The 20355-nt window shown below is 37.6% G+C and overlaps 1 protein-coding gene across 1 annotated transcript in view; it reads right to left on the bottom strand.

The window, feature by feature from the left end:
• Positions 1 to 956: 956 nt before the first annotated feature.
• IBTK (inhibitor of Bruton tyrosine kinase) overlaps positions 957 to 20355 on the bottom strand; it is a 673576-nt gene continuing 654177 nt past the window's right edge. Inside the window, exon 30 of the transcript XR_011336924.1 lies at positions 957 to 970. The gene's annotated coding sequence lies outside the window, so the exon portion shown is untranslated. The remainder of the gene's footprint in view (positions 971 to 20355) is intronic.

Here is a 20355-nt window from a genome sequence, read left to right as displayed (position 1 = left end):
CAGAAAGGGTCATTGGGCACTGGCAGAGGCTGCCCAGGGAGGTGGTTGAGTCACCTTCCCTGGAGGTGTTCAAGGCACGGGTGGATGAGGTGCTAAGGGGCTTGGTTTAGTGTTTGATAGGAATGGTTGGACTCGATGATCCGGTGGGTCTCTTCCAACCTGGTTATTCTATGATTCTAGGATCAGACTCCCCTCTGCACACACCCTTGCTGGTTTCTCTTTCCTAGCATGGGCTATCAGTATTACTTTCTGCCACACAAACCTCTGAGTGGGTAGTCATCCTCACATCTTCATGACATTAGAACTCCAAAGCAGTTTCTTCAAACACTGTAGACTGGAATTAAGCTGCATGAAGAAGCTGTGAGGGAACTAGATGATGAAACTGATCACTGAAATCATATCTTTCTCTTAAATCATACATTTCACTGTAAAAGTATAGTTCAGTCTGCTTTGATAGAGCTGAGGGAGATTTCAAGCATCAAGAATGCTAAATAATTAAAACAGAATATAAATAATTTATAAGGGCTATTTACAACTATAAAAATCTGAGACCAGTCCTGACTGGAATATATTATATTTTTAAAAAATTTATTAAATTTTTATTTTTGGATGATGTTACTATGCTACTGCAAACACCTCAGTTTGCATGTCTGTAATGTTAATATCTCATGTGAAATAAGTAGTTCAGTCATGCAGTTCTCTGGAGAAAATGGTTTTAAGATGATCCTCTTCAAGGGTAGATGCCCTGAGAAATCATCCCAGCCTAGGGATGCTTTTTTCTCTCTCTTCACTGTAAAGAAAGTCTAAATAGCTCTGTCACAAACTCTTGCATCCTGCAGGTACCTAATGGCAGATCAGTAAGTATCTGCATCATAGACAATCTACTGGAGAGCCTGGAGCTGACAGCAAAGAGGGTTCAACATCTGCTAATCGCTGCTATTAGTAACAGACAATGACATTTTATTTAAATTGAAATCTTCCAAGGGCTTTTGTCCCAATATCAGTTAGGAAAGTCAAGAATTGATAATTCGTGTTCAAATGAAATGCTTTAACTTCACTTTTCAAAGTAACTTTTAGTTTTGGGTTTTGCTTTTTCATGTTTATCTAAATACCACCACAGATCAAAATCTGAATAAAAATACCGAATTTTATCAAAACAAGAAAAATAACCACTTGATTCAAGTTTGTTTGTTTTTTGGTTTTTTTTTAATTCTGTGGGAAATCCAGAATGCTTTAATTTATTCCCTTTTAGAGTGGGATTTCCAGTTAAATAACAAACAGTGCTAATAACCCCCAAATACTTTAAGACTAAGCAGTACATCTTCAGCAAGTCTCTGCTTCCTTCATGTTCTTCCCACATTCTTTACTTTAAAAGTGATAAAGAAAAAGCAAACAAAACTCTTGCTGTAGTTTTATATCTGATGAGGAAGTTACTGAAAGCTTAGTTACCCGATACAGGGGGGTTGGTCTGTTCCTGAGGAGGAGAGGTAATCTTTAGGTACGGCTGTTTGAGTGTGAAGATGTTCAGAAAAAAGCATTGTGAACAATCTGCTTCCCCTTTTTCAGGAGCCATGCTTAAAATGCTGGAAACTGAATGGAAAATGAAAACTGGATATGAAGTTGAGGTACTGCAGGGTCACAAGCTTCAAGCTTATCAAAACACTGCTGTGACTATTTCGAAGTAATAGTTAAGATGAATGAAAAAGATATTGTCTGGGCAAAATACCTATGGTAAAAGGTATGTTATATTTCCTCTAAGTAGGTAAATACTTTTTTATGATGGTATTTGGGTAGGCATTATACAGGTGACTGTAAAAAATCAGCCTTTGGAATTTCCTAGTTGATGTGTTAGCAATTTTACATGAAAAGATACTTTCACTCTTTATCATCTGAAAAGCAGGTATCTTCTTCAATAACAATTTGTAACCAAGGGAATGGATAGGCTTTCCTTCTTTCCTTTAAACGAGCACATTTTAAACTGTTTTTTTTCTTTTCCTGTTTGTATGTACACTAAATTAAATGGCCTCTTGTTTTAGAAGATTTTATCAGAAACAGTTTAATTTCAAAGCTGGGATATGAAAGACCCATCTAGGAAAGCACTTTCAGAAAAAAAATACCATTCAGATATCTTTCCAGCAGTTGATAGGTATTGTTTGATAGAATACTATAACATGTGAAGGATTTGGGGGATCCTGTGCATATGTCTCTGTGCACGGCATTTACACTGTACCGTAGCAATTTTAGTCTTGCTGCTGTAGCCTTGTAGACTTGCTTTGCACTTGGAGAAAGCAAGAAAGGATGTATGTGCAGTAACTCCCACATAGCTGGTGTCTTTTTGAGCAGAAGTTAAGAGTTTTTGGGTGTCTCGGAAAGTTGGGCACCAAGTCCTATCCTTGAAAAAAGGCTTTATAAAATAGGAATGGCGTTCTTGTTATCTCAGTGCTTTCTTCTTCCCGAGAAGCTTTCTTAAACTGAGAAGCCCTTTTAAGCAGTATACCATAAATCACTGAACAGTTGCCTTTGTCAGGCTGACCTTGAACCACTAATAGAATGCTAACTGTAAAACTGATTAAAATTAAAGTGGATCAGAAGAGAACAAGTCAATTAAAGACAAGGAAAAGCTAAGAGGAATCTTTTTTGGGTTTTTTTTTGGGGGGGGTTGTTGGGTTTTTTTTTTGTTTATTAAACGCTTCTTCTTGGCAGAAGAGAATTATTTATTTATTTATTTATTAAGTACAACCCTGGATTTCAGACTATTTTGCATGTGTGTATGAGCTGAGCAGAAACTGGGGCAGACAGTTTTGCTTGAAAAAAATCAAGAGAAGTTTAAAAATATGACATTAGAGCAAATGTAAAAGTGTACCATAGCTCAGGTTCTCACTTGGTGCTGCTGGGGGTTAGTGCCTTGGAATGGTCTCCATTTCCAGCAGGTGCACGCCTAGCCCACTAGCCCAATGTTTGCACCACAGAGGAGATAAAGGAATACTGAGATAGATTTATCTGTTTACATAAAGTAAAAAAGCTGTTTTTTATGGTGAGTGCTATAAACTTATTGATTGAGTGCACTTACTTAAATAAAAGTCTACATTGTTTGCCCTGTTCAGTGCAGTTTGTTGGTTTTTTAGGGCTGGTTTACTGTTTACCACATATACAGTGGGCTTTGTATTTACTCTGACGTTTGATTCAGAATTCACCCTTTGAAGAGTTCATGATTTCTGTAGCTTGAACTTAAATATGTATTTTGTGCGTAGACTGACCATATTCTTCCTTCAAGTATTGCTTGATGGTCATAATATGGGATATTTTCTGGCAGCAACAGATATGTTGGCAAAATTTACATCTTCAAACCTACGAAGACAACTTATATATCTACACAGCTACTTCTCAACACATCTCCGAGGTCCACCTACTGCTGTAAGCGGTTCACAGTGGCCAAGATTCTTTTCTTATTTGTCTCCAGCAGTATTACATATGGGAAGATTAAATTCAATTTAATTTCAACTGACTCTGGAGACTTTCAGATGACAAATCCATGGAAGTAAAAATAAGTCCTTTGTTTATTTCTGTAATGTATAAACTTCTTGACATCTATGTGTCTCTTCACCTTCCTCTACCTCATAAAATAATTAATTAAATATTTGCCTTTTGCCACTGTCAAAGTCCACACTGCTTTCCCTTCTGAAACTCCTCTCCAACACCCTCTTATCCTTCGACTTTTGCTGTCCCTGGAGCTCAGTCCATGCAGCCTCCAACTGATCTCTTGTTTCCTCCTATGACTTTTACTCAATGCAAATTCAGTCATTCACATTTTATGTCACCGTGTACTCAATAGGACCTCCTTTTTGTTGTTCTGTTTTCCTCTCACATCCTTTCAAAACTACTTCTCAAAATATGACTTCCACAGAGATTAGTGGACCAACACAATTCAAATTATTTCTGAAGAGATTTCTTATCCACAATAGGTTGAAAAACTGCTTCATGAGAAGGAACTGTCTTATATGGCCTTTTTAAATGCTAGCTCACATGTTGTACCTACTGTGCAGATAACAAATAAATTCCCAAGCTCTTGCTCCTGCCATTTAGAGTAGGTCAACAGTATAGGATCCTAATTATATGATGTAATATACAGTCTTTAGCACGCTGATCTTCATCAGAATCATTTTTATCAATAACTCTTTGAATTTGCTGCTTCATCTTTGTAACTCAGCACCTAGTTACCATGGTCGTGCATGCCATGGCAAAGGGAGTAAATAGACAGTGTGGAGCATTGCTTCCAACATTACAGCAGTAAGTGAGACACTTCATTACTGCCTACCTGCACATTTAAGACCTCTCATATCTTGTTGCAGGGTGATATTTTAGGCTGCTTTATTCCAACTGCTTCTTTAGTATCTTCCACAAAGATGGAAAAGCATCTTCCATTGGAAAGCTTTACAGTGGTAACCTATTTCTTGCATTACTGATTTCTATGTTTTTGAGCCTTTTAGTGCTTAGATAAAGAAAGTCTTTGTTTTAAAGAGTCTCAGATGTTTGGTTGCTGTTTCTACAGCCAGGTGAATGACCAGGAAAAACAAAGAAGCCATTCTTTCTGATCCAGGGAAACCTTTAAGGAGGCTCAGAACTGCCTAAGTCCCTTGAGATTAAAGAGGAAGTTAGAACAAGTAAAATAACTTCTGTAGCAGAAAAGCTCTGTCAGTGTGTGTGTGTTTGCATGTGTGAAATGGTTTCATAAGTTCCGCTGGCTTTTAAACGTTTGAAAACATCTTGCTCTCATAAGATTTCTGTATTCACAAAGTCTTCAGGTAGCAACTCCTTAATGCTGAACTTAAAAGCTGGGAGAAATAGCAGCAGCCATTCCTTACACTATCTTTTTACATCCTACTCTGATAAAATGGAAAGACATGATTCACTTACACCTTAGCAGGCTGTATTGTGTATAATAATTCTATTATTTCTGGAAGCATGGGGACTGCTTTTCCTTCCTTTCCTTTGACAGGGCAGATTAATGAAAAGTGGAGGGTGGGCAGAAAGAGAAGGGCCCACTGGCCCATTTATACACACAGTGCACCATGGTACCTTGTAAATCCAAGTACTGGATACAATCTCTGAACTGCTTATCCTGTACTGGTGTGGCACAGCAATTGTCTATTTTGCTGTGAACCTCTATCTTCTCTACCCTTGCCCATTAGGTAAAAACAGTTTGTTGATCCCTTGAGCCTTCTCTTCTCCAGACATAACAAATCCAGGAGTTTCAGCCTCTCTGCATGCATCCTATGCTCCAGCCTCTTTATGAGCTTGGTATTTCTCTGTTAGACTTGTCATAATGCCAATGGCTTTCTTGCACTAGACACAGTACTCTAGATTTTCTCAGAAGCACTGAACAGAGAGGAAGAAAACTTTTCTAGACCTGTTGACTCTGCTTGCACTAATACAGCTTAGCATGCTGCTGACTTTCACCGCTGCCAGGGCACACTGCTGGCTTCTGTTCTGCTTGCTGTCCACTATGATCCCCAGCTCTTTTGCTACAGTTCAGCTTCAAACCTTACTTAAATTGAGATCCTAACTACTAACCTAAACAGTTATGAACATACTGTGTTCCTTAAAATCATGTTTCAATGGTATGTGATATTAGCAATGTACTTGAGGCTGTGTCGTTCAAAGTAAAAACAAATACATAAATAGATCAAATAAGAGAAGAGCAGTTCAGCTTAAAACACAATAATAAAATAGAAAAGCAGAACTGTTATTTTAATTCTGAATTAAAATGTACAAAGCTCCCAAGTATATGAAACAAAAAAATCCTCAACTCTCTATTTATTGCAAATTAACACCTTATTAAAATTTGAAATTTTATATCAAATATGGAAATCAACAGAGTCTACTAGCATCCCTAAATTACAGGTCTACATTAAACTACTCGCAACTGACATACAAGCTTGCACTGTCAAAGTCACATTTACGGTGATTTTTAATCCTTTCCTGATGAAAGTCTGTAATATTTATATTAAACAATCCCATCTAAGAAAGATGTACTAGTGAACACATGCCACTAATGTTTGGTTTTGCTTTTTCTTACCCCTTTAAGAACTGGAAACATCTCACCAAACTCAATGGGGTTATTTTACTTCAGGTGTAGGATTCTTGTCTTTGAACTTCATGAAGTTGCTGTCAGTTTATCTCTAAAACCAGTTCACATTATAGTGTAAATATTGTTTCCCCATATTGCTGTTGTCAGGCAAACTACTGAAGGAACATTCTGCTTCATCATGGAGGTTATTCATGAAAATGCTACTTGTGACCAGTCTCACAGTGCCAATTCTTATCTCTGTGGTGTCAGACCCAACATGCTGTACCATGGGTTTTGACATAGATACTTTTATCTCTTAAGTGTTGTTTTACCAGTCAACAAAGAGATTTAATTTGTGGTTACTTAAGTAAGAGCTAAATAATCTTTCAGTTTGCAGTTATTCAATAGAACATGGTTGGCCATTCTAAGCTACAGTGAGATTGGAGATCAAGCACAGGGCTTGGTCAGAATTTGTTTCACCAGGAAGAATGTGAAGGTTTTAATGTAACCAAATCTGGTTCAAGGGAATATTTTTAAAATATCATCTTTCCTATCTAGAGCACATATTTATGTTGTGGTCTTCTGACCATTTGGGCATATTAAGGATTTTTTCCAGGCGGTAGGACTGTTCATTCCAGTAAGCTATTTTTCCACTTTACAGTAGGGAGGAAAAAAAAAAAGATTTTCTTTTATACAAATCTTATAACATCAGCAAAATAACTTTTTCTTCTTTATGTAGAAAACCTGAAATCTCTCTGAAATTATATACACTACATGTGATGCTGTATATAGTTTTGAATCTACATTGGCCACATTGCACTTATGTATTGCACTTCTCTCCCTCTGAGGACAGGATGGGTTTCCACATTCTTCAGAAGAATTTAATGATTACTATGGGGCAAATTTGTTTTTTCTTGCTGACAGAATCTGTTGACACAAGTCCTCACTTTCAAGACTGTTACTTTTTCTTTTTTTCTCTTTTAAATAAGAAACAGATACTCTGGGAGCTTTTCATGGCACATTTTCTGTTTGTTTTCAACAAACGGAAAATGATTATAAATGATACCATTTCCTAATGGGCTACAGTGGGTATAGTCAGATGACAGGACTTAACAAACCCATTCCTATACCCTCCTGTTGCCAGAAGCCTAAAACATTCATCAATTGATTCCTTTTAAGCTAAAAGAACCCATTTTCTACCTTACTTCACTTTCCTGCCGGTCCCACACCACCACAGTAATTTATTTCACACACAAATTTTTACTTTCAGAATTTTTTCTCCACTTTTTGGGGAATAGGAGTGAGGTGGGAAAAGGCAGGGTAAAAAGAGTAATAAAGGGTGGATTTTATTTTGATTTTGCCTTTTCAAAAAACCTGATAAAATAAATGCTTCTTCTCCCATCACTTCTTACATGTGGAGAGCTGCTCCTTTATTTAACAGAGGGTTGTTCAGCCTCAGCACTGGACAGACTGTAACATTTGTTAATGATGTCAACAGGATTGTGCTTTGCTAGGTAGGAGCGAATGTTGCCAGTTGTAAAGAGTTTTTCTGCTGGAGGGTGTACGCTTTTTTCCGCAGTATTTTAATTTCCAGACAGGAGCACTGTCCAGCTCTTTTCCTAATGTTGTGATCTTGTCCTTTGAGGTGAAGGACAAGGTCAGGAAGAAGTATTCTTGAGTATTTCTAGGTTAATTAATTCTTAAGCATTGTTCTTAGGTGCTGCAATTTTATTTTCACATTTCTGGACTTACTAAACTCTGTCACGTTACCTTTATTATGCTGCAACCAACCACTGGATGCATGAACCTTTATATTGGGGGTATTTTTCCTGACTTTACGCCTCCAATTTTCGTATTTTTTATATCTGTGTGGGAGGTTGATGCAACGTCTGATGTGCTTCTAAATGAAAAGTCATATATCTGTCTGACAAATCACCTCTCATCACCTACACAACCAGTGTAGATATTGATTAATTAAGCTAGGAGCTTTCCGGAATTGAATAACAATATTAGGCTTCTCTTGACAAAGAGAGAAAAACCACAAGATTACATCTCCAAAAAACTCTGAAAAAGCCCTCGACTTGTTTCCAAGTATTGCTTCTACAATTCCCATCTAAATTTCTCAAAAACTTTTCATACTGGTTCAAGACACGTATTGCAGATAAAAAGGATCAAATTATCGCTAGATGCGAAAGATAAAAAAAAGGCTGAAGTCCTTCTAAGGGCTATTTTTGCAAATGCTTCCCTGAAAAGCAAAAAACCCCAAAATGTTTTTTTTTTTCTGTCAGAAGTGTAGATAGCATTATCCTGTTTAGCCATAAAACATAGGAAGATTCTCCTTTGTGAAGGCAAATTCTGTAGAATTGGATTTGTTCCATGCCTGAATTTAAGCTGGCTTTTATATAGTTGATAACATAAGGGTTAAAGCAGCTTGGATTCTCAAAATGAGAGTTTTTCGTGGTCTGTGTATAACTTGGTATTTTTTTTTTAACCTTCTTTTAGGTCATTCGCTGTTTTTTTTCCTGAACGTTACATTTTACAGAATTATTGGTATGGTAAGAATGGTCCTTTTAAGACTGACACTGCGTTATTGTCACTGGTGAGTGCTTTGACTTCTAGCAGTAGAATGCAAGTGAAACCAGAGTTGCTTCTTCCCTGTATTATTCATTAGCTGTGCAATAATCTTTCACATAGTGCATATATATATTTTAAAAGTCATAGATACCGTTGATTAATGTAAATTGCCAGCATTCCATTAAAAACACTGAAATTTGTATTAGCTGCTCCAATCTTCTCCAGTAAATGCAATGCACAGTAAGCAAATAATTTCAATATTTCTGATTACATAATTGTACATCAAGGGACAGTTATACTCAGATGGTCTGCATTCCACTGAAGATGGAGCTAGAGTAAAGGCAATTCCAATTGCATTGCACAACATGCAAATGATCTTGGAGGCTAAGCATTCCTGGGCTTGTCCTATACTTGGATAATAGACCATCTGGAAGTCCCACATGCAGTATGCAGAAGCCAAGACTTTGTGGCTGAACACTAGACCACAGAAAGTGAATGAGTTAGAAGGCTACGTTCTCCCCCTTACTGGTGGGTGAATCAGAGAGCTAAACTCGATATTGTTTTCATTCCTGCAGTGAGAAATGTCTCAGGAGAATACTGTAAATTAAAAACGTTAAAATTAGAGAGTAAATTTTTATGAACTTAAGCTTCACAGGAACCATTAACCAGGAAACTTAAGCTTTACAGGAAACTTTAGTCAGGGTTAAACAATCCTACCCTCTATGATGCCTACATCTCTGGAAAATTGTACAAACTTAACAAAATTTGGCAGTGTTTCTACATTGGGAGCCAACACAGGGCAAGGAAATAGGTGTTCCCTGCTGCTGCTCTTGCATATCAGGCAAGTCCTAGGTGCTCTGAACTGGCATGTGAGCTTTTGTCTATCCACCTGTCTTTTCACAGAAGCAAAGAGCTTATTTTGGACCCCATTTTAGCAGAGGAAGCAAAAAGCCTTCTCTGCTTCTGAAAGAAACCTGCATCCATTCAAGGAATAGTATGATGGGAGAGGTAGCCCTCTGCAGTACAGTAACCAGCATTTTTCCAAAATAGAAACCTTGTATGGGGTATTCAGTACTGTAAGGAGAGCTCCTTCTTCTTTGCGGTAAGAGAACTGGGATGCATTGAGCACTGAGAGAAGGCAGCAAGTACAAGGAAAAGGGGAAAGGCAAAAGGGAGCATGCAGAAAAATCTCACATAGGGAAAAATATAGGATAAACTGCTAATTCTTTCTTTTAGGCTAAACTTTCAGTTCCCCCTTTGCAATGAATCACCACTATAGACTGATAATTTCTATATCATCTATGTCAAAGATAAGAGTCAAACTAAGTATATGCATACACATAAAACATATTGAAAATTTATGAAATTTAATATTTGTCTTGATAATAAGGCTTAAAGACACTGCTATGATAAACTTCTAAGATGACTGATTGAGTTACACAGAGGAGTGAAGTCCACATGAAAAGCTATGATAAACATTGTTCTCACCACTTTCCACTGACCAGATTTGGAAGTGGAAGTCACTCCAGCTTTGTCTTGCAGAAGTTTTCTTCACTGAGTAGCTCTTTTCATTCTTTCGTTCTCTCCTCCTTTCCTGGCACTGAAGCACATTCTTTTCCCATGCAGTGTAACTACACACAAGCTCACAAACTTAACCATATTGCCATCTAGCATCACCCACAATCTGGAAGATGCCACTGAGTGAAAACACAGTTCTACTTTAAAGTAAGTCATACAGATGCACAGTGTCTATATTTAAAAACACATTTTCCATGGCATGACAGCACTGTCTGTACATACTGGGGACTGAAACCAAAGCTTCTTTGTGTGTGCTCACAGAAATAACATTAGCTCAGAATGGAATGTGTGCAATAAGTCTTCAGAGATTCTGAATTTTTAAATAATTTTGAAATTACAGTAAGAGTGACTTTAGTATCATTGCTGGTTAGGCTGCCTGATTCAGAATTTGTGGGGTTTTTTTTAATTTAAAATGCAGTTAACTGGATTTAATTTAGTAAGATACTGCCTTACAAAAGGAAGCAGGGTCAGGATTATACTTGGAGATGCCCTTGCTCATTAAATAGTCCTGTGATTCCTATACATTTTCTATAGACATAAAAGCACAATAAGCATACAGAGTCTTCCCTGCAAGTTTATTGTATTCCAGTGTAAGATGTTGCAGCACCACTGAGGTTGATTAGATTATGATGCCTAAGGGTAATGTAATGGAGAGTGAATTTAAGACCTTGCTAATATCAAAGCAGAACAGGCTTTGACCTAACATGAGTTACAAGGAAGTTGCAGGAGTGGCAAACAATTAAATATTAATTACTTAAATTTCCTATCTTTTTTCTTTATTTGCCATTGAAGTAATTTAAAACACTGCCTTATAAGTCAGTTTTGTGTGCTGTATCCTTACTGTTTTCCTGCAATTTAATAAAGGTCTCAAAACACAGGGAGTCCCACCAGAGCCTAATGGTTTTCAAAAGCAGAGGGCTGGATCTCAGTTCTTGAATAACCTAATTTCACCTAAGATTTATTTCAGCTAGCTGCTGTGAAGAAGAATTTCACAGTGTTCCTGTCATTGTCTGAGACATGTAATTTCTTTCTTTGCTCATTTGTAGACAAGCAGAAGTTATGGAAAATGAAAGGCTAGGTCAGGGTTGTAAAAAGAGCTATGAAGTTATGCAGTTGCCCAATTCAAAGGGTAAACCATGAATTAAACCTATATTCAATCCCATTTTTCCATATTTCAGTAGGCAGGGAGTATCCAAGAAACTCTTAAAGATTCACCTTTGAATGAGATACCAAAAGCACTGCTGATAATGATGAGGGTTTATAGGTAAGGAATTATTTTCTTTAAGGATTGATGAATCCTGCTTGCTTTGAAGCACAGTTCATCACAGTATATTGTAAATGAGCAAATGTAAAATTATTAACTAATTCTCCTCTAACCAAACATTGCGATCAGGTTACCATATACAGTTTTCATTCAAATTATATTTGCATGAAATTATACAGCCATATTAATGAAGATCAAGAATCTTAAATCTGAACTAGATCACCCTTTCTTTCCTTTTGGCTCGTAAAAGTCTATCCTACAGCAATACAGGGGAGAAATGGTTTGAGAAGGAAAGTTGTTTAATTACACTCTCATTCCAATGAATGTCCAAGAACTGAATCTAACCTTCCAACATTGCTTTGATTTTGTTTTGATATCCCACCAGTGACTTGCCAAAAGTTCTGGGGGACTATAATCTATACTTGAAAGTCACTTCCCCTTGGAAATATGCTGCAGCTTCCTTTGTTCTCTCTTCTTGATGGGTTGGTTGCTGCTTGCTCCCAGAAATGAATAGGATGGACTGCAGTGAGTGCTATAAAGTCAGGAATGTGAGCTAAGAGGCAGGCCGATAGAAGTGCTTGTTCAAAGTGATTTCACTGAAAGTGGGAAATGAATTTCTCATTGAAGGAAAATGTTTGCCTTTTAACATAAATGCTCCTATACTCTCACACCATAAGGTACTTGAATGCTTCTGGGCACACAGAGAAACAGAAATGAAACAGTCCTGTCCCTGTGAAAATCATCCTAAAATTCCTTCTATATTGCTCCAAATTGTTGGAAAAAAAACATTTTGTGTCCTCAGCTCCGTCAAAATATTAGGAAATCATAAGGACTGATTTTCAGTTTTACTCCTTGATAAGTAGATGTTAGGAGCTAGAGGAAATACTTTTTACTGTCTTGCCATTGACAACAAGCAACATACGTCTTGCAGAAGTGACATGGCATCCATGGATCATCTAAAAGTTACCATATTATATATCCCCTTGAATGTCCATCTCTCAAGACCTGCTCATGAACCCCAGCTTTGTCAAGATGCTGGCATGTTGGTTTCTAACTAATACAAGCAACTCTGAACTCCTTTTATTTTACTCCAACTTTCCTCTTGCTTCTGGATAAAAGCCAAAATATGAGCCCTAACTAAAGGCCCAGACTTTCAATGTTCTGGAAAGTTTGTTTAGTGGTGGTGGTGTTGTTTTGTTGTTGTGGCGTTTTTTTAAGATTATTTTTACTACTGTGTGACATTTCCTGAAAGCATCAAAACATGTTCTCACACTTCACACAGCGATGACATCCCAAACTATGATTACAGTAAATTGATAAATTCTATACAAGTTAATAATATATTCCATGTTTCACACTATTCAGTTCCAAGGTATGAATTAAAAGGTTCATTACATCTCTGATATACTGTGAACTTTTTAGTATAATCATTAACTAAAAAATCAGGAAATGCTATTTGATCCAAGAGGAGGGCCACCAGAATTGTCAATACAACACTCAATATATTTGTAAGAGTGATGTAAAACTTGTTCTGTTTATGTTTTATCTTTAAGTGTTGTCAAAATTATATTTAGAAGACAAATTTTTAGGAAAGTAATTACAGAGCAAATCGTTCAAGGACAAAGATCCGTTGCTGCCGGTGAAGTCATGCAAGGTGGGATTTTGGCTGTGGGCACCTCAAAAATGTGACTGAGTGCTTTTGCATTAATGTAGAGAAACGTGAGTGACTGTCATTACTACTGTGATACTGGTCAAAATCACAATAGGACCGGGATTGGAATTTATTTTGTGTCTTATCTAATGCATTTGTTTGAACTTATATTTGTAAATATTTTTGTGTGCACATGATGGCACATTGGAACCTTCCTATCCATGCATCTGAGGATAAAACCCATAAAATACAAGTCTAGACAGAGGAGGAAGGGAAAAAGTTAAATCTGGATTGATTAATCTACTGAAAGAGTTTAGGAAATGGTAACAAAGACTTGCCACATTAGAAATACTTTGAGGAAGATTTGTGGCATTTCCCCTTTTTAGACTGGAATACTAATAACTGTAAAAGCTAAGGAAAGGTTATCACTGACAGTAATAGTGCTCGTATAGTGTCAGAAGATTAGTGTGTTATTTCTCCTACAAAGAAATCCATTCTGCTTTGTGAAAAAATAAGAGGATCAGACAAGATGGTGCTGTTGCTCATGACCAGTCATGCTTTCTTCAGGCAATGATGCAGGAAACTTTGGAAGAGGTGAAGCTAGTGTCCAGGAATGCAAAGGTGGCACTCACATTTACCGTGCATTTCAATGTGCTTTCTGGCATAAACACTTGATCTACTTTGCAGGTCCATTGCTTGGAAGTGCTGGGAAAATCTGGGGGCTAAATTCTGGGATTTACTTTCTGTCAGGAAATCGGCAAAGCAAGAACTGGCATCACACTTTAGATGAGATTGGCTGTCAAGGTAACTGATGCTGAGCGGAAGCTGAGTAGGAAGGGAGCAGGACTCAAAGAGAAATCTCAGTGTGGAAGGAGACCACCAATGTGAGTGAGATGTGACATGATAACTGACATTTAAGGACTTATTACCAACTAGTGTGGCAGAGAACATAAAGGCGAGATTGGGAGAATGGGTTGGTAACATAAAAGAATGTGGGCTGATAGCATTACAGAAAACAAAGAGAAGCAATTGAAATGAGACTGCTCAGCCTCTGTAGGGGTTGAGGTCTTTGTACTTGGAGCGTAGGAAGTAGAAAATAAACTGTTGCAGATGATAGGAATTTGAAAGGAGGTACTTATCTTATGCAAATTGTGTTTATCGTTTTGGCCTTAGCCCTTCTATTAGCTGAGAATATCATGGTGACGCTTGCTTGATTAGATAAGAATATGACCAGCTGTAAAAACTAAGTGATGGCTGTTCATGAGTAATTTTTCTTCCCTGATTTACGCAGTAATATTCTCTAATCTAATGTGTCCTGACTGGACATTTTCACTGCACACCTCCTCAAGTTTAGCCAAGGAATGTGCAAAGAGTTTGCTATATATCACTTTCATCTACTGCAAACTTCTCTTGGCTGCTTTTATTTGGGATTGATTTACTTCAACATAATGTTCATTTTATACAGCCCTTAGACATCACGGTGTAGAGTGTACGCTACAATTAACATAGTACCTGCAGATATTACAAACTCAGCTAATACAACTTTTTAGTGTCAGATTAGCTTCACTAAGGAATGGAAAGTTATAAAATACCTTCCTTTAAAGTGATTCATAAATATATAAGTTTTATTGATGTATCAGTAACAGAAGTCAAACACACATATATTTTATTCTTTAATCTACTGGCTTCATTTTGAAGATTTTAACTTTTTTTTCTTCTTCAGACTTGAGCTGCAGTGACTTGCTTTATTTTCTACAACTTTTCTCCACAGGGTGTGCATGCGGTGAATCTCTGTAGGACAGACATAGTAAAAGCAGTCATGTTGCCCTGGCCTCCTCAAACAACAGCTGAATTCTGCATTGTCTTCCTGGTTCGCACAGAAAAGTGGCTGCCATTCCCCTTGGACATCCTCTTCCAGCATTCTAGGCAGGAAGATAAAGACACCTTTGATCCTAAAAAAACACAGGCAGGTGTCCCTCACCTTCCAGGAAAGTCCTGCTCCTGGCTGTCACGTGTCCCAGTCTTCCTCCAGTCACAGAGTCTCTTTCCTCCATCTCCTCTTGCCCCTTTGAGTAAAACAGTGAACGCTTGTTGGCACGCAGCCTTGTGACTCATGAGCAGCACCAGTGGCTTCTTCAGCAGAACAAGGAAGTCCTGACTACCACATATATCAAGGCCAGCAGTTTTGCAGACATTTTTCCTCACAGGTTTTCATACTGCTCTGCGATTCACTGGTTGACAATTTTTGAACACATTACATCCATGGGATTTCGAAGCATCCTCTGATTGGTTGTCTTTTCCTTTGGCTCAGAAGTGTTGTTATAGAAAAACACACACCATTATGTTCATTTTCATATTTTTTTCTCTATTTGTAGAAAGAATAATGTAAATATATTTTATTTATTTATATAATTTATACATATTCATATATGCATCTATACATCCAGATATAAATATACAGAAATTAAATACATATATCCACAGAAATGTAGGTATATAATGTATCAGACATTCTTTAAGAAGAGCTAATGAAATGAATAATTCAAATTTAAATGTAAATATGAAGTAGTTAAATAAAAATAAAAGTGAAGTTTGGGTTCCATCACTTTATAAGACTACAAAATCACCCCTGACATTTTTAGAGTGGAGGGGGGAGAAATACACACAGGTGTGGGACCATGAACAAATTACAAGATGCTTTCAGTCTGGCCCTGTCTGGCTGTGATTTCCTTCAAGACAGAGTAGTGTCAACAGGTGCCTTTGGGGGCACAGGAAGATCAAATGCCACAGTCTGGGAAAGCAAATCAATTGATGGCCAGGGTTGGCAGCAATGTCATGCAGATGGTCAGGACAAAGCAACTTTATCAAAGGAGCCTTCTGTTCTCCAGGCAGAGGAGTCCCAGCTCTTAGTCTCTTCTCTTTTGAAATATGTTCCAGTCCATCATCTTTTGGCCCTGTGCTGGACTTGTTCTATTAAGTTCATGTCTTCCTTGCACTGGGATGCACAGAACTGGAGCCAGCACTCCACAGGTGGTCTCACTGGGGCACAGTAAAGAAGGATAAACCAGATGGTAATGCTCTTCCTGATGTAGCCCAAGATATCCTTGGCCGAAGAAGACAATCACTATGTTTACAAGTAACATAGCCTAGTGATAAAGTGAAGTTGGAAGGAACTTGGGGCCTGCTTCAGGACAGAATCACAGAATCACAGAATGACCTGAGTTGGAAGGAATCCACAAGGGTCACTGAGTCCATCTCCTATCCCTGCATAGGACAACCTCAAAATCGACACCATGTGCCTGAGTGCATTGTCCAAATGCTTCTTGAATATTGTTAGGCTTGGCGCCATGACTACTTCTCTGGGGAGCCTCTTCCAGTGATCCACCACTCTCTGAGTGAAGAACATTTTCCTAATATCTGACCTAACCCTTCATTCCACATCTTCCTGCCATTCCCTTGGGTATTATCATTGGTCACCAGAGAGAAGAGATCAGCACATGCTCCTTCTCCTCCCCTCGTGAGGAAGCAGTAAACTTCAATGAGGTGTCCCCTCAGTCTCATCTTCTGCAGGCTGAACAGACCGAGTGACTTCAGCTTCTCCTCATATGACTTCCCCTCTGGACCCTTCACCAACTTCGTGGCCCTCCTTTAGATGCTCTTCAGTAGCTCTTCAGTTCCTCTTTATATTGTGGTGCCCAAAATAGAGCACAACACTCAAGGTGGCTCTGCACCAGTGCAGAGTCGAGCAGGACAGTCACACACCTTTACCTGTGGAAAGCCTTGCAGAAACACTGCAAGAATTTTCCTTTGTGAAGGGTGGAGTTTAGGATGGGCAGATTAGTTTGTGAGATCAAAACAATGCCATATTATTCAAACCAATTTAAAAATAAAAGATATTTTAGAATTTAAAACCACTCTTTTTTTTCCCTTGAGACAACTAATGACTTTTGGCAAGTACCAAAAGAATAGAAATGTGATCTTACAAGCACAATTTCTTATGCCAGTTCCTCTGCACTTTGAGTTTGCATGGATTATGTTATGTCAGCAAACTCAGACAGACAGTAGAAAGTGACATTAATCATATATAAAAAGAAATTTTCGCAGACATCTGCTAAGTCCATAAAATACCTCACTGAAATATGTATGAGGACATTCATTTTAGCATAGGAAGCACAGAAAGTACAGTCAACATTGAAAAACATATTCAAGAATATTTCCTTAGCAAGAGCTTCTGTTTGAAAGGTGCAGTGATCTTTCCTAGACCAGTCGAGGTGCCAGGATGAGAATGCCAAGTCTATTGGGGAAGGAGAAGATCAGTCTTTGGCTTGTTGTATATTTCCTATGGTTTACTTTGGATTTCTTTTTCTTATAAAAAGGTAAAACAGTGCCTCTTTTCCTTACATAAGTAATTCCTAAAGATAAGGGTAAAGGACTTGTAATATTCTCAAAGACCGGTTATTTTGCAACCTAGCCTGCAGCTTAAAATAGTCAGTATTAACTATTTATCTACCTGAATGAGTTTTTAATGAGGAGCATTGAGTGAAATCAAGGAAGGTAACATAGGCACCTCCAGTTAAAGTTTTGCAAAGCTTAAAATGAGTTTTCTGTCTCTGCATAAGTGAAACAAAGAAATCACAATGCTTGCCCACTCTTCTATAGTCAGTGGGGGATATAATTTCCTCCTGAGAAGATCTACAGAATTTAGCAATGAGTATAGAATTTGTGATTTCTTCTGAACACCTTCCCAGAGGTAAGGTTGAGAAATGTGCTCCCTGGGGAGTCAGAACCACTTCTCAGCAACTCCCTTCATTTCTGGTCTGAGTGGTTGTGTCTGTTCTGGCTGTGCTGTTACACTGGACCAGGCTAAGCCTCCCTTTTCATGGCTTTTGCTTCTAGAGTGCACGTTAGCATTCCAGAATGGAGCAATAGGGCACTTGTTTGTGACCATGGCATTCATGTAATTTTTGAAAGCCTAACTGAAAGGCAAAATGGTTGAAGTGAACTTCCTTTGCATTTCTTTCACATAAGTGAAGGCAGTAAGTATGCTTTAAAATCAGCAGCAACAATAATAAAATGCTCAAAGAGCTCATTATTGCAGCAGAATATGGAATTGTTTAACAAACACCTGAGTAGAGGGAATGTAAAGATCTTGATGTGACTGCTGTCAGAGACTGTTGTTCCAGGTATTTAGGAGCACAACAGATGACACTCTAATCCGATGTGGCATGTTTTATTTATGTTTATATTTCAAACATGACCCTTCTATTAAAACTGCAATTAGATAATTTATATGATTAAAACTCACACAGATTTTATTGTATTGACTAGCAGGGTGTTTAGATATTGCGCCTTTGCAACTGAAGCTCGTTTCAAATGAAGATGTTAATGACAAGCACTAAGAATCTAAAATAGTATCCAAGTATTAACATTTTAAAAAATACTTTTATAACTATTGCAAAATATTATAAAAGTTAATAATATTCTTTCAATAGTTAATATTTAATTATTTATGGGCCACATAAAGCACTGTTTTTTCTCACATATTTCAAAAATAGAAAAGTTATATAACTGTCCTTTTGTTAATCTACTTATGTTGTGCCCTCTTACAGAAGCAGGTTGTTTTGTCTACATTGTCTCATTCTAGCAGATGATAATGTAAGATAAGACTACTTGTTATACAAGAATTCTGCTTTTAAAAATTCTACTAAAATAGAACAACTTTTTTTTTTTAGTTTAAGACAGAGGAAGAATCTATCTGTATTATTACATTTCACAGTTCCCAAAGACATTATTCCATGTGGAATAATGTATACTAATAGGAAATGAAAATTAAGTGCAAAATACTCTGGATTTCATAGTACTGCTGTCTACACTAAACTCTAAATTAAGCAATTCTTTAATTTTTTCTGTTCTCTGCAGATGTTCCTACTGATTTAAATATGATAGCTGGAAGCATAAGAGACCGTGTGAGACAACGAAGTAAATTAGTCTAACGCTAAGCTAACTAGATCTCGGCCCAGCCCTGGAAGTAAGGAGGTCTATGGGAAGAACATGAGGCTTAGATATTCTCCAGCCTTCTGAGTCTTGAGTTATAGGTCGTACAGGCAGTTCATGCTTATAGTGCAGCCATGGTCAATGATGCTATATGTAATAGTTTCCCTGGAGACTTTAATTATCAGAATCAATTTTAAACTTTTGAATATCAAGTGTTTCATCCCATGATTGTGGTGAACCAGGGATGTTCTGTCTGGCTGTTTCAGTTCTTCCCCTCTTGACACTGTACTCCCAAGTGGGTTACAATTGATTAACTAGTTACATTTCGTCCTTGTGTATATTTCTGCATGTGTTTCTCTAATTCTGGGAAAATTATCTAAATCTAGACTGAATCTAGACTCAGCCATGTTGTATGGAAAGCGAATTCTCAGCAACAACACGTTGTGGGATGATCTGTTACTTCTAAATGGAGTATTATATCTTTATCACTATGGTACTACTCTCATGCTTAAGAATGGTTTATTGAGAAATTACCTGGAATTATAAGAGTAGTGAAAACCAGAATAGATGAGAAAGATCATCAAAGGTATTACCACACCAAACATTCCAGCTTCTGGTGTCTTTTTTGGTTCTTCATCTCCCCTTACATTTTATCTGACATAGGGATACTCATAGACCTCCTCACCAATGAAATTCAAGGACACATTTAGGCAAAGGGTGAGGTTTAAGTATCTAGCATGGAATAACACAAGAGAGCTGTATAGGGAACTGACACTAGTTAGCTGTATAGAGGGACCTGACACTTGTGTCTGAATCCTCAGCTCTGAACCTCCCTTTGGACTTCAATATCAGAGGAAAGGGGTTATGATTCCTAATGCCTGTCAGGCCTACAGTGTGAGCAATGAGGTCTAAATATTTGCTTGAAGGACAGGCTTGAACCTGTGTCCTTATATTAGTAGGATACACACACTGAGCTTTGGGGCTTGTTTGTTAAGTTCAGTGTTTTTGGAGACTGACCATTTTTCTTTGTAGCTTCTTATGACATGGACAAAATATGGACTCCCACCAGTTCAGAAACTCTTGCCTGTTTCCAGTGTCTCTGCAACCTACATGTAGTTATCTACAGGAATTTAGGTATCTAAAGGGCTTAGTGATTAGGCAGCAGTTCTGAAGTTGTCAGTGGCACTGAACTGGAAGTCTTGAACAGAGAATAAAATACTCAATCAA

Source organism: Phaenicophaeus curvirostris, chromosome 2 (genome assembly GCF_032191515.1).
Source record: "Phaenicophaeus curvirostris isolate KB17595 chromosome 2, BPBGC_Pcur_1.0, whole genome shotgun sequence".
In the NCBI taxonomy this organism is placed as follows: Eukaryota; Metazoa; Chordata; class Aves; order Cuculiformes; family Cuculidae; genus Phaenicophaeus; species Phaenicophaeus curvirostris.
The sequence above is the reverse complement of the archived record's forward strand: the minus strand, read 5'-3'. Positions and strand labels throughout refer to the sequence as shown.